Source organism: Orbicella franksi, chromosome 3 (genome assembly GCF_964199315.1).
Source record: "Orbicella franksi chromosome 3, jaOrbFran1.1, whole genome shotgun sequence".
NCBI classification, from domain to species: Eukaryota; Metazoa; Cnidaria; class Anthozoa; order Scleractinia; family Merulinidae; genus Orbicella; species Orbicella franksi.
The window spans coordinates 25429499-25435793 of NC_138147.1; positions in this window are offsets into that span (position 1 = coordinate 25429499).

Genomic DNA, 6295 nt, shown 5'->3' on the forward strand with positions numbered 1-6295 from the left:
AACACAGTAACTGCAATATAATCTGCTTTAGGTCACGAATATTTTGTGTAAGTCGGCGACGTTTTCTCCAAACATCTCTTAGAAATATCGACCTGGAGATGGATCATCAATTCAAACTTGCATTTCATTGTACAAATAATAAACTGCCTGTTGAAATAAATTAAAACAAAATACACACATGTGGTCTATACTTACTGTAAGCAAAAAAAATAACAATAAAAAAAAAAAATAAAAAAAATAAGCATAGATAAATATATTGTCTTTTAACTCCATGAAGCCAATCCAGAAAGAACAAGAATACAGGAATATCTCAACAAAAAAGAAAAATATTGAGCGCTCTTGGAACAAATATTTTATGCTCGCTATCAATATTATTTTATGAATAATTTTGATGTTAATTTCATGAATAGAATTAAAAAGCAGAAAACCAACAATAAGATAAATAACCAACCAGCCATAAAAGAAAAAAGAAAGAAAAATTGAGTCTTTTGAGGTGTGTTCGACATGTTTGAATCTCTAATTCTTGTAAATATAAGTTATAATTTTATTGCAAGGGTTTAAAACAAAACAATGATAAAGCTGCAGTGGCGATAGAAAATTAAAAGGCACCCGCCGTATATTCAAAACAAATTACTCGAATGTAAAACACAATACTGAATATACTCTGCCAGGTGAAGTTTATTACGGTCTGCATAGGTGGTAAGGAATTAATTCTGGTTTGACTGTTTGAACACACTCAGTACTAGTATTCTGCTCTTCAAGGAATACAAATTAAATGAGGGAGAAAGGAGAAGTTGACGTTTAGTTGAAGTAACGTAATCAGGTTTATACCGTTCATATTTGCACGGAGCTTAATCATGCCTTCACGCGTGTCACCCACAGAAGCTACCGTGCGTGGAAACCAAGAAATGCCGACCGCAATTTCAGCGCGAACTACGACGAGTGATGTTCCTTTCATTGTTGAAATTCCAGAGCGAGAAAATGTTAACGAGCAGTTTCTTAAAGCAATCGATGAAGTATACAGTCCGCTGCTAAAGCTGATGAAATTGTTCGGGACATATTTTGGAGATGCAACACTAAAGCGTTTGGTATATACCTCCGGTCATTCCGGGAAACACATCTTCCTTCATCGCAGTTACTGTGTTCTCTTAGTCTGTTGTTATTGGTTCAACTTTATCATGGCTTTTACGGGGATTTTCTTTCAAAAAGATATCTATCTCTTTTTGATGTTCAGCTTCTGGTGCCTATTCATATCCCTCAATGGCACAGTTTGCTTGGTTGTTTTGCCTTTAACTGGCAGGAAGACTAGGTTTGAGAAATTCCTTGATCGTGTTGCCGCTCTTGTTAAAAACGTTAATTTAAAAAAGGTCAAAGAGAAGTCCAGAAAAGGATTAATTATGTCTTGTTTGCTATTGATAATGACGCCAGCAATAATCTTGGTAACTGTGATATTACTCAAGTTAAACATTGGTGCGTTCGAACCTTGGAATATATGGTTTGGCTTCAGTCTACTGTCACCAGTTTTTCTAATTATTGGAGTCGGTGCATGGTTGTTACCAATTCTATTTTTCTGTATTACATCTCTAATATTGGAAGAACCTTTTGATGATTTGCTCAAAAGAATGTCTATTAAATTCAACCTTAAATGACCTGGATTCCTTGAAGAGAGAGTATCACAAACTATGTGAAGTAGTTGAACTTGCTGACAAAGTGCTTGCCCCTCTTCTCTTGGTATTTATTTCTGTCTACATCCCGCTTCTCTGCTTCAGTTTTTACACTGTTGTCAACTTACGCGAAGATAATTCTCTATTGTTTTTATTGGGAAATCTAGGCTGGCTCATTATTGTCGCTGTTGTCTTAGGACTAATCTTGTTCTTTGGTGGCAAAGTCAACGAAAAGGTATGACTTGCAAAGCAATTGTTTGTAACTTTGATATTACCTCACTTTAGATATGGAATACTTTGCATTAATTTTATTCGATGCCTTTGTATGCCAAATTCTATTTGTTTCCTTTAGGCTCTGTCAAATATGCTCGCGTTTGAGGTGAGTGCAATGCTAATTGCATTATATTGTAAAGGAATGTATTTCTCCTGATTTTTTTTTTCAGGTTCACAACTTTCAAAAGGTTTTGCAAATGTTTCCTGTTTCAACAGCTGCCGAGTCGAAGGTGAGTATTGTACACACATTGGCGACGCCCAGGGTTTATAGATCTTTTCCACCGGGCAAAGTCGAAAGTTCCAGGTGGTCTTTATCACGCAAAAAGATACCAATTCGGTTTCGGCGTCAATCATTAGACTAACTAACTTGCATTGCATGGTTACAGGCTAACTGTTGATAGAATACATGCATTTATATTTGCTCCCTCCTTAATTAACTGTAAGTAAAATCGCGAGATCAGATGTATTTTTTTAAAAGAAGACTTCTTGGTAATTTCCTTTCAGTTACTGATGTTTATACTGGATATTCAAGGAGATCCAAAGGGTCTTTCCATCGGGGGACTGGTAATCGTCACTAAATCCATGTCAATAACAGTAAGGCGCCAGTTTTTCATGTCATCAATTAACCATGACAAGAACCAAAAGTAATCAATAATGGTTACGTAACACTGATAAAGGCTAACACGCACTTTAGAGTGTTGCGTCTTAGCACGTGCCATCGGAGTGAAGCTGCTTTCAGCCCTTATCTACGGATAATATCTAACGATCGTTGTCGCTTTTGTTCAGCTATAGTGCACAAATTGTCCGGCTATAGTCGCCATTAGATCTTATCATTTCTCCGAGGGATTTATACGGGCTCTCTGTTTTTCCTCCATCCTCCAAATAACAATTCGATCGGGAAACACCGGACAAGGAGACTCTCCTTGGATGTGCCACTGGAAATTTCCATTTGACATAACTACCGTACCATGTATACCTTACACACTTGAAGGTGTTAAAATATATCGCAACGCTTATTATATTATAAAATCTTTTATGCTTTCTTTTTTTCAGGTTGTTGGAGTGATTATTTCTTACTTTGCTGTTATGTTGAGCCTGCCAAGCTGATTTACATGCACACTGGGATGTACATGAATAAAAAGATAATGATATTTACGCAATATAATCAGTTATTCATGTATGTATGTACCGTAGTAATAAAAATATTCCGAACAAGAACACACCCGAGTAATCCTTTATAGCGACAGGACTTTGTCATGCTGCAAGCTTGCTCATTCTGATTCATTGACGGGGGCGTTTAAAGTTCATTGGTAACAGATTATTTAAAATAAGAATAGCAAGATGTTGTATATCACACAATAAAGACGTTGTAAATTTCAAGGACCATATATTGACAACAACTAGAACTGTATGTGTATTGATGATTGCGTCAATCAGGATAAGGTTTCTTAGCACATATTAGTTCTTTTCCAGTATCGTTTTCGTCGATTCATACTCAGAAAGGCTTTAAATGAGCACTCTGGATCGCCAGTGATTGACCATGGAGGTTTTAATTCAGAACTATGTGAACTTTCGTTGGAGTTGCTGCTTACTATTATCCATATGATTTGCACCCTGCTGGACAGAACTCGCTAAAACTAATTCTATTGGAACTGTGCTGTAATAACTGACTCCAACACAGAAAGACGCAAAGACTATATTTGCTTGACAACAAAGTTTAGTATGGTAAATTCACACAGCAAAAAAGAACAAAAACAAACAACGACAACAACAACAACTACAACAACAAAAAATAATTTATTGATAATGGTGGATCTTGTAAGGGATCTTGCTTACCTTTCAAATGATATATTTAGTATTTTTGAGCTTATAGACAGTCACGCGAAGTAAGAAAGATGCAAGCAATTTTCCATAAATGCGAAAAAGAATTTTGTTTGGGCGCGTTTCTGTTCATTGTATTGATCATAGTATGTGCTTCGTACATGTAGGTACAGCTCACGAATCTAATAAAAGTCGGTAACACATTCTGTAATAAATATCTCCATGTCTTAATCTTAGTAAATGCTAGTTTTCTGGGAAACCACCGAATCTGCCACCATATCTGTAAATTAAAAAAACAAAACTTTCCTCAAGACGGTGTATTCCACAAACCAAGGTGAGGTTATTGTATACCTCAGGTTGCCAAGGAATAGATTGACTTCATAAATTTTGCAAAGTCACACAACGAATTTGCGTTTTGGAGACATTGGCGAGGGCATCTAAGTCCTCAGCAGAAAGTTACACCCCAATAATTCTAATTCATTAGAAGTTTCCCAAAACTGCGTATTTTTTTTATGTTTAACACTGTATTCAGTATTCCAAATTTTAGTATATTATTTTTAGCAGGTTGTTGGATTTCTTGTCTCATACTTTGCAATCTCGTCTTTTTTGCGATGAAAATAAAAAAAAGTCCTTGCGAAGTTTAGGAAGTTAATTTGCATGAGTGGCTAATATACTGGTGTGTATTTTATCAGCCAGGCTAAGGGCAAGGGCCTTAGTCAACTTTTGCGTCTTTGTTAAATCGACAGCACCTGTTTTAAGAACGGGGTAGCTCTCCCATTTTGCTGCCTAAATTTAAAATAATTTCGTTTCAATGTTCAACTACATACCATTTTTTGATATACCTTTATTAAATACTCACGAAGGTGCAACGCTCATCGCTGTAAAAATAATTCGTAAAGCCGTTAAATTTTGTGTTTGGATCTACATTTGCATCTTTAAAAAAAATTATACACAGTTATTCCTGTGAGATCGTTTATCAATATAACCCTGAATAGAAGCCAGAGGGGTTCAAATACTAATATTGTACCTTTACAATTACTTTATGTTATTATTTTTTTAAATTATTATTTTGAGTTGCCAGTGCCCCTGTTTAGTTTTCCTAGGAAATGGAGAAAATCAGTGGGAGGTACAGTGTATTAGAAACCCTCAACTCGCGTGGCCTATAAAAGTGTACGTTGGAACCATCTCAGAAATAGTCGGTATGGCAAGATGGCAAAAGTGCTTTTTGCAGTTCCATTTTCCTCGATATCTTCCTGTGTTTAGTTATTATTTCATTTTTTTGTCTCACTTCTAGTTTGAAAGGAAACTGCTGGAAACTGTTTATGTGCGGCATTCAGATTGAAAACAGCTGTCAATTTCTCACATCAAAAGTTACATCCATAGTAGACATTAACCTTTCTTTCTCAAGGACTTTCAAACATTAGATGCTGATCAACACATAACATTGCAGTTTCATGTTTTCCTGGAAGCTCAAAAGCAATGCAATTAAAAAATCATGTTCGAGTCCTTGTTAATCAAATTTCATATAAAAGTAAAGAGAACAGAATCGTAATTTTAGTAATAAACTGGCTTGAATAAACTACTGTTGAAAATGAGTATAATAATTAAAACAAGGGTAGGACTTCTCTTGGTTTTATTAGCGTAAAAGAAACACAAACACATTAAAAAGTAATTAATATTTAAGACGGATAACGAAGTGAGATTAACTCTGTTTTCAGGTTATGTTTTATGATCGCTGAATCATGCCTTTAAGAGTGACGCCTGATGAAGTTTCCGTGCGAGGGAAGCCTTTCTCGATTTCAGTTCAGCCTACTAAGAACGACGTACCGATAGCGGACGACTTGACTTCGGATCAAGAAAATATCAACGGAAAGTTGCTTAAAACAATTGACGAAATATACAGTCCAGTGCTAAACCTGATGGCGTTGTTTGGAACATACTTCGGAAATACAGGTTTAAAGCATTTGCAGGATGTTTCTGGTCGGAAACAGAAAAGGGGCTATCTTTCCGGCATTTATTGTGTTGTGGTCGCTTCTGGTTTCTGGTTGAATTTCATTATGTCAGTTGTCGATGTTTTCCTTGGAGAAAACCTCTATTTCTACATACTGTTTAGCTTGTGGAGTCTTTTGATCGCTCTGAGCGCTACAATCTGCTTGATTGTGCTGTGTGTGCCTCTAGGAGATTCAAAGAAATCGCTGTTTGAGAATTTCCTTCGCAATTTACTCCTTATCAAAAGCAATGTTGATCTAGAAAAAGTGAAAAGCAAGGCAAAGAAAGGCATAATCACATTTTGTTTCCTCTTTATATTGGGTGTAATAGGTGTCATAATTACCTATGAAGTAATGGACATAACCATTACCGATGTTACACCCTGGAAACAATGGTTTGGCTTTACCATATTTTCCCTCATCTTTTTTACTTATGGTATGGGTGTGTGGTTTCTTCCTATTCTCTTTTTCAGCATTACATGCTTGATACTTGAGGCATTGTTTGACGATTTGCATAAGCGAATGTCATCATTTCCTACGTTCCTTGTG